This window comes from Colobus angolensis, unplaced genomic scaffold, assembly GCF_000951035.1.
Source record: "Colobus angolensis palliatus isolate OR3802 unplaced genomic scaffold, Cang.pa_1.0 Scaffold124, whole genome shotgun sequence".
Taxonomy (NCBI): domain Eukaryota; kingdom Metazoa; phylum Chordata; class Mammalia; order Primates; family Cercopithecidae; genus Colobus; species Colobus angolensis.
The window spans coordinates 4,190,630-4,199,987 of record NW_012113586.1 but is presented as its reverse complement, the minus strand read 5'-3'; the positions used below and the strand labels follow the sequence as shown (position 1 = coordinate 4,199,987).

The following is a 9,358-nucleotide window of genomic DNA, read 5'->3' as shown; positions in this document are numbered from 1 at the left end:
TTTATTTTATATATAATACATATTATATGTAATTTTATATATTTTATATATAAGATATATAAAAACAGTATTTGGGGAATATAATTCACATATTAGACAATTCACCTATTCAGTGTACAATTCAAAGGTTTATGGTATATTCAGAATTGTGCAACCATCACCGCAATCAATTTTAGAAGTCTCATCACCCCTAATAAAAACTCAATACCCATATCAGTCACTCTCCACTTCTTCCCAACCTCCTCAGCCCTAGGCAACTAGTAAACTATTTACTGTCTCTATAGATTTGCCTGTTCTGGACATTTCACATAAATGGAACCATGTGATATGCGGCCTTTTCTTGATTGACTTCTTGCACTTAGCATAATGTTTTCATGGATTATCCATGTTGTAGCATCTATCAGTAATTCATTCCTTTTAATTACCAAATAATACACCATTACATTAATATACAACACTTTACTTATTTATTTATAAGTTGATCGACATTTGGATTGTTTTCACTTTTTGAAAAAATATTTAGAAGCTCTCCATTAGATAAGTCTTGGTTTTTTTTTGTTTTTTTGTGGTTTTTTTAGAGGCAAAGTTTCACTTTGTTGCCCAGGCTGGAGTGCAGTGATGTAATCATAGCTCACTGCAGCCTTAAACTGGTCTCAAGCAATCCTCCCATCTTGGCCTCCCAAAGTGCTATGATTACAGGTGTGAGTCACCATACCTAGCCTCCATTAAATAATTCTTAATTGAGGTTGCAGATTAGGAGATGGGAAAGATACAGACTCTACTCAGCTTGAAAGACAAATAAACAGATGGTTTAAATATAATGGCCGGACGCGGTGACTCATGCCTCTGATCCCAACAATCTAAGAGGCCAAGATAGGCAGATTGCTTGAGTCCAGGAGTTTGAGACCAGCCTGGGAAAATAGCAAAACCTTGTCTCTACTAAACATACAAAAAAAAAAAAAAGAAAAAAGAAAAAAAATCTGGATATGGTAGTGCATGCCTCTAATCCCAGCTACTCTGGAGGCTGAGGTGGGAGATTCACCTGAGCCAGGGAGGTCGAGGCTGCTGGGAACCAAGATTGAGCCACTGCTTTCCAGCCTGGACCACCAGAGTGAGACTCTGTCTCAAAAAATTAATAAATAAATAAAATGGTAAATATATTAACAGAGGTCTAGATAAGATACTGTGGGAGAACAAAGGAAAGAAGAACTAATTTCCCCTGGAGGATTCGGAGAAGGCATTTGATAGGAGTCTTGAAAGATGAGTAAGATTAGAAAGATCTTTGTTCACCTGATTCAACCCTTCATTCAGCCCTTGGTCAGCTCTATAGCATCCCATCACATGCAAGTGCTGCTCTGCCTGAAACACCTGAACCCAAGGCATGCATCCAGAGGTTGGCTGGGTTGGGGATGGAGGCAAGAGGAGGAGAGAGATGTGACAGGTGAAGGTACTTGGGAAAGGGCAGGCCAGTTTAGTTACGGGGCCTATGTAAGGCAATATGGCAGGGTTGGTGTCACACAGAATAAAAGAAAGACCCTGGACTTGGAAATCAGTCAGACTTGGACTCAAATGGACAACTAATAATGTGTGACCTTACACAAATTATTTAATCTCTCTGAGCCTCTGTTTTGTCACATGTAAATATGAATTAATAGCTCTATTTCAGAGTTGTGAAGATCAAGGGACAGAGCATATGGAACAGTACTTGGCACAAAGTAGGCAATTGATAACTGTCAAATCCTCTTCCTTCCAGTTTGCCAAAGCCAGCCCTGCCACCCTCTTTCCTAAGCTGAGACTCTGACCTTGATCACTCATTGTCCAGACCCAGTAATAACAGCTAGATTCTTCTTACTAGCTAATAACTTCTTACTGTATTCTGCACCCTGGGCTAAGTATTGTCTTTTTTCATCCTCACAAAAATCCAGTGAAGTTGGAAATCTTTGTTTTATATATAAGGAAACTGAGGCTCACAGATGTTAAATAATGAAATTTGCTCAAGGTCTTATAGCTAGAAGGTCTTAGAACCGGAATTTAAACCCAGGCTGACATTAAAATCTATGCTACCCATTGTGTTCCTTCTAGGAAGACAGTCAGGGATCATTGTGTTGGGTAAACCTTTAATCCATGATCCACATGTATCAACGTTTGACCAAAGCTCAAGAATGCCTTGCTTTCATAAACAATGCTTTTAAACACCAAAAATAAATAAACAAAAAAAAAGCAAAGCAGTGGGTTGAATAAGTGAAAATCCTTAAAAGAAAGATAATCTAAATAAACACTGAAAATAATAACAGCCATCTCTCAGGCACTAGAGAGTATCGCCATTGTTCCCAGACAGCTCAGGGCAACAACAGTAAAACTTGAGATTCAGCAGTTCTTCCTTAGGGTTTTGTGATTAAAGAGGCCAGGGATGATGGTTATATCTCCCCTCATAATCCTTAAACCCTGGCATCAAGCTATGGAAATCTTGATCATGAATACTAATATTTGTGTAGTGCTTACAGTTTAGTAAGGATTGATTAGTAAGTAGATCACTTACAGGGTATCTGCTGTCACTTACAACCCTGGGAGGTGCATAGGGCCAGGGTCATTTTTATTCTCAGAAGAGAAACCTAAGGCTCAGAGAAACAAGGTGACTTGCCAAAGTTCAAGGAGAGAATCATGATTTAAACTCCATCTTCTGATCCCTTACCAAAGCTATTTCCACCTCCACCAGCATCTTCATCTACAGTCCAAATTAGAAAGAACTTGGATTTGGGCTCCTTGGAAGCAAGCTTCTAGAGTCCTGGGAACTGTATAGATTATGGCAACAAAGATACAGGATGGGTTGAAAGAAGACAAAAGTAACACTGCTGATAAGTGCAAAAACACCTAGTGTTAAAAAAATAATAATGACTGTATTGAGATATAATTCACATACAGTAAAATTCACACTTTTAAATGGTACAATTTGGTGACTTTTCATATATTCATGAAGTTTTACAACCATCACACTATCTAATTCCATAACATTTCTATCACCACAGAAAGAAATCGTAGTCATTGCAATAATTACCCACTGCAGCCCTAGCACCCACTACTCTACTCTGTTTCTATGGATTTGTCTATTCTAGACATTTCATATAAACACATTCAATAAGTGGCCTTTAGTGTCTGGCTTCTTTCACTTACATTATACTGTTTTCAAGGTTGATTAACACTGTAGTATGTATCAGTACTTCGTTTTCCTTATAGCCAAATAATATTCTATTGTATGGATATATCATATTTTATTTATCTATATATCAGTTAATGGAAAATCAGGCTCTTTCTACATTTTGGCTATTGTAAATAATGTTGCTATGAGCATTCAGGTATGTTTTTTGTATGAATGCATGCTTTCATTTCCCTTTGCTATATGCCCAGAAGTGGAATTGCTGGTTCATACAGTAATTCTGTGATTAGCTTTTTGAGGAACTGCCAGAAAGAAGAGTTCTTTATTCTATGTATCCCTTTATTCCTTACTTATTCTATCTGTTCTATTTTCAAAGTGAGTGTACTATATATAACATCCGCACCAGTAATATGTGGGTTCCCATTTCTTCACATCTTTCCAACACTAATTATACCTATCCTATGGGTATGAAGCAGTATCCCATTGTGGTTTTGATTTACATTTCTCTGATGGTGAATGATGCTGAGTATCTTTTCATGTGCTTACTGCCTTTTGCATATCTTCTTTGAAGAAATATCTGTTTATATCTTTTGCTCATTTAATTAGATTGTCTTTTTATTGTTGAGTTGTAAGAGTTCTTTATATATTCTAGACCTAAGTCCCTTATCAAAGATATAATTTGCAAATTTAGTGAGTCGACTTTTCAGTTTTTAAAAAGTGTTCTTTTAAGCACCAAAATTTTTAATTTTGGTAAAGTCCAGTTTATTTATTTTTCTTTTGTTGCTTGTACTTTTGATTTCATATCTAAAAACAAATCACCTAATTTAAGATTACAAAGATTACAAATATGTTTCCTTCTAAGAGTTTTATACTTTTAGCTCTAACATTAGGTCTATGATCCATTTTTAATTAACTTTTATATGGTGTGAGGTAGGGACCCAACTTTATTCTTTTGTGTGTGAATATCCAGTTGTCCCAACATATTTGTTAAAAAGAATATTATTTCCCCCACCAAACTGGCTTTTCAGCCACATCAAAAATCAATTGACCATAAATGTAAGGGACTTTTTTTTGGACTGTCAATTATATTCCATTAATCTATGTGTCTATTCTTATTTTAGTACCATACTGTCTTCACTACTATAGCTTTGTAGTAAGTTTTGAAATCAGGACATATGAGTCCTATAACCTTGTTCTTATTTCTCAAGATTGCATTGACTATTCTTGGTCTCTTGAATTTCCATATGAAGTTGAGGAATTCGCTTGTCTATATATGTTAAAAAAAAAAAAAAAAGGCAGTTGGGACTTTGAGTGAGACTGCACTGAACCTGAAGATCAATTTTGGAAATATTGCCATCTTGATATTAGCCTTCCAATCCATGAACACAGTACATCTTTCCATTCATTTAAAACTTCTATTACTTTTTTCCATGATGTTTTGCATTTCTCAGTGTACAACTATTGCATTAATTTTATTAAATTTAGTCCTAAGTATTTTATTCTTTTTGATTCTTTTGTGCATGGAATTACTTTCTTAATTTCATTTTTGGATTGTTCACTGCTAGTGTATAAAAATACAATTGATTTTCGTATATTGATCTTGTATCCTGAAACATTACTGAACTTGTTTATTAGTTCTAATAATTGTTAGTGGGGGTCCTTAGGATTTTTTTTATACAAGATCATGTCATCTACAAATAAAGACAGCTTTACTACTTTCTTTTCTGTATGCTTACTCTCTCTTTTGGGTACTCTTTGCATATTATATTTTTTCCTACCTTTTTATTTTCAACCTATTTGTGTCTTTGAATCTAAAGTATGTCTCCTCTAGACGGCATATAATTGAATTAAGGATTTTTAAAATCCATTTTGCCAACTTCTGCTTTTCTGTTGAAGTTTGGTTCATTTACATTTAAGTAATTACTGATAAGGTAGAATTTAATTTGTGCTTTTGCTGTTTATTTTTCCATATACCTTATGTATTTTTGTTCCTTTATTCCTTCTTTACTGATTCTCTGTTTTCTTTTGTGTTAAATAGATATTTTCTAGCATAAAATATTTCTTTGCTGCTGATTTTATATATATATATAGAGAGAGAGAGAGAGAAAAGAGATATATATATTTAGAGAGAGAGAGTTATTTTCTTTGTGGTTGGCCTGGAAATAACAAGATCTTAACTTACAGTTTGGATTAACAGCCTGCATTTTTATAGCACATTCTCATTTACATTTTTCATTTAATTGCCAGGAAGGAGAAAGTAAGAAATCTGGACTAGAAACTCTATCTTGGCCTGAGGACCTGTTTGGAACAATGTTATTCATACACAATGTTCTTCTGGGGGCAAACTGTAGCCACGTGAGAGAGATTCCTTTTTGATTCCCAAAGTATAGGTTTTCAGGGTGATCAAAACACTGTTTTGTGAACTTTCTAGCTTCCAATGTGAATTCACATATGTCAGCAATTCTCAAGGTCTGGTCTGGAAATATCTGAGCATCACTGAGATGTTTTCAGGTGATCCTTAAGAATAAAACCATTTTTATAAGAATACCAAGTTGTTATTTACCCTTTGTGGCTTTTATTCTCTCTTAAGAGTACAGTAGGATTTTCTAGAGGTTACATGACATGTGCTATCATAACAGAGTGAATGCAGATGCAGATAGGAGAAAGTGCTGTTTCTATTAAGCCAGGCATTCCAGAAATTTACAAACTATAAAACAATGCCACTCTTTTCTCTAAGTTGTTTTTGAGAATATAGTGGTACTTTATGAAATATTTATGTTAACATAGAATGGTTTATTATTGCTAATTTTAAATGAGTTGAATTTTTAAAATTTTTTATTTTAATTTATAATATGGCAAATCTTGACAGATATATGCAAAACAAAGCTTGTTTGTGTTATTGATAAGTTAAGAGTATAAAGTAGTCCTGAAGCCAAAAATTTTGTGAACTACTACCATATTATCTCATTCAATCCTTACAACAGCATTGTGTAAAAAGCAGGACAGATTTAGTCTTCTGATGCTATGGCTTTTTGAATGAGGAAACTGAGGCTGTGGGCCCCAGATTATATCTATGTGGACTGGGTTTGCTAGAATGGCAATCTTATTCTGAGGCCAGAGCCCAGCCAGTTAACTGCATTGAGACTTCCTGGGAGCTATGACCTCTTAGTGACCTTTGATCCTGTTTACCTCTCCCATGTTCTGGATACTCTCTGCCCTTTGGCCTCCAGGACACCATGACACCATGTTTCTATTTTTGCAAATGACTCCTCTTCTTTTAACTGCCCCTTAAGTATTGCTATTACTCAAGGTCTTCTTCCAAACATCCTTTGGTCTACTCCCTCGGTGAGCTCACTTATCATTGATGATTCCCAAATGTGCCTCTAAAGCTCAGTTCTCTGTCTCACTTGAATTTCAAAGCTAAGTACTGGATGTGTCTACCTGGATATCCCTCAGATGTTTTAAACCCACATGCTCAAAACTCTCTAATCAGTAGGCATTGCACATACTGTACTAGGTACAGGTAATGTAAAAGTGAATAAAACATAGTCCCTGTTCTCAGGGAAACAGCAGTCTGGTGGAGAACATTAGTTTGTCCAAAACCAACTTCTGTATTTTTGGTTCTAGATATTATTATCACCATCTGCCCAATTACACAGGACTTCTTCTTTCCCATCCTTCCATCCAGTGAGTTGCCAAGTCTTATGCATTCTATTTCTGTAACATCTCTCCAGCCTTCTCTTCTCTTCTCTCATTACTGCAACTCCCTCAGATCTAACTTTCTTAATCCCTCTGGTGAACTATTGCAGCAACCTCCTAACCATGCTAGGTGCCTTCTGTCTCATCCCCATCTAATTCATCCTTCACACTGCTACCTGAGTGATTATTTTATAACTGCAAATCTGCCCACCTTACTGTCATGCTTAAAACTCTTCAATGGCTCCCTTTTCCCTGGAGAATAAAATCCAGACTCACTAGCTTGCCTTTTAAGGTTCTCCGGGATCTGATCTCACCTTCATTTCCTATCAGTCCTCTGATTATTATCTTGACCTTTCAAAAGATATTTCTGATGTCAAGAGTGTCCTCCCCAATCACCTGATCATCCTTCACAGTGTCTTCTTAAGTGTCTTCTCCTCTTAAATTTTCTAAGACCTTCCCAAGAGGTCTGGATTATTCCTTTTTGGCCTACCACTATACTTGCACGAGTCTCTTTTCATTATGGTACTTAGCACATTGTATTAAATTACAATCTTTTGTTTTTCCAAATATCTCTCCCTCTGGACAGAATACTTCGATGGCAGGTACTATGTCTTATTCACATTGGTATCAACTGCCCTAGCCCAGTACATGATGAAGAGTGAGCACTAAATAAATATTATCTATGTAATATTGAAGGTCTATAAAATATGGATCACATTCAACCCTCCTCCCATTTTCTGATTTTAGAATTATCTTCCCATTTCCCATCTAAGCACCCAAGCTGAAAACATAGGTAATTCTATTAATAAAGTTTACACTCTTCCTCTTCCCCTATAGCCAATGAGTTACCAAACCAAACATTATGCTTCTTTATTCTCTCTCCAATGTCAACTGCCCTCCATCACCACATTTAGGGAATACTGCAGCCATGTTTTCAACCTCAAAAATTGAGACATAAAACTTTTTTTTTTTGTAGTTAGCTATTTAATGAGGCTCTTAAGACATTTAGAATACCAATTTGTGAGGATAAATTCCATTTGTCAGGGCAAACACAGATCGCAGGTAGCCCTGGAGCTGAGGAACAGCTTTGATTTTTAGTAGAGTTTGTGAGTCCACAGCTTTCTGATCAATCTTGCGCTGCTCTGTAATCTCGTATTTCTCTTTGTCTGTGTCGAAGATCTCACCTTCCTGGTGTCTGGGCTTCTGCAGCTGCTTTTTCTTGAAGTAAGCATCAGTAAGATGTTTTGGGATTTTGACATTGCTGATCATTGATTTTGGTTGAGGGGGCAATGACAAATTTCTGGTGTGTTCTTCATAGAGGAACTCAACTGAGGACCAGAGGTCCAGTCACAAGTAACAAGCCACTAGCCAACTGCTTCAGGAAAACCACCCTCTTGCCCCCGTGGCATCCAGTGAGGATGATCAGAATGGTCCCGGGGGTAATGCTGGTTCACAGTTTTCTCATGTGCTGACTGAAGGGTTTTTTGCCGTGGCTCAACAGCTTTTGAGGAACATCTTCAGTAGGATAATATCTAGGCATTTTGCAAAGTTTAACCACCCAGGTACCGCCGTTCTTGTCACCACCAACTGGTTTTGTAAGAGTTGCAAGAATCTTCTCCTTCTTTTCCTTTTCAACCTTGGATTTAGCAGCTGAGTACTTCCTCTTGTACATGGCCTTTCTGGAATACATGGCAGATCGGGAATACCTGCCAATTCCTCTGACAAGGACAGGGTTGCAGCTGCAATGGGGCTTCCCCTTCTTGGGCTTCTTAGCCTTGAGGTTACCCTTTTTCACCTTGCCACCAGCATCAGCCTTCTTGGCTTCGGGTTTCTTCTCTTTAGTATCTGGCTTCTCAACTTTTTCACCTGCCATTTTGCAAGATGGGAAAGAGAGCGAGACATAAAACTTTTGTGTCACTTCCACACACGAGATATTGTGAGAAGCAGACAAAAGTTCAAAAACATTGGGATTCTTGAAATATTTCAACAATTTCCAGGGACAGTACTAGAGAATATTTGAAATCATAATGCCACTAAGAATTCAGGTTGGGTGGTCATTTAGCCTTGGTTTTATGGTTCTCAGGCTTCTATTTTAAGTTTCAGAACTTAAGTTATTAATCATCTAGGTTACAAAAGACAAATGCATGGATATAAATAACTAAAAATACAGTACAATAGTATACATACTAAATAAGTGAGGAAGTAATTGAGAAGAGAAATACAGAGGAGATATGATCTGAGCCAGGCTTTTTTTTTCTTTTCTTTTCTTTTTTTTTTGGGACAGAGTCTCACTCTGTCACCCAGGCTGGAGTGCAGTGGCTAGATCTCAGCTTTCTGCAACCTCCACCTCCCAGGTTCAAGTGATTCTTGTGCCTCAGCCTCCTGAGTAGTTGGGATTACAGGCATGCACCACCATACTCGGCTAAATTTTGTAGTTTTAGTAGAAACAGGGTTTCACCATCTTGGCCAGGTTGGTCTCGAACTTCTGATCTCAGGTGATCGGCT

At 36.9% G+C, this 9,358-nt stretch overlaps 1 pseudogene across 1 annotated transcript; it reads right to left on the bottom strand.

Annotated features, from left to right (window-relative positions):
• Window positions 1-7,858: 7,858 nt before the first annotated feature.
• Window positions 7,859-8,726, bottom strand: LOC105505297 (annotated as a pseudogene). The gene has a single exon (XR_001000721.1). The product of XR_001000721.1 is annotated as a 60S ribosomal protein L6 pseudogene (transcript).
• Between the last annotated feature and the right edge of the window lie 632 nt (window positions 8,727-9,358).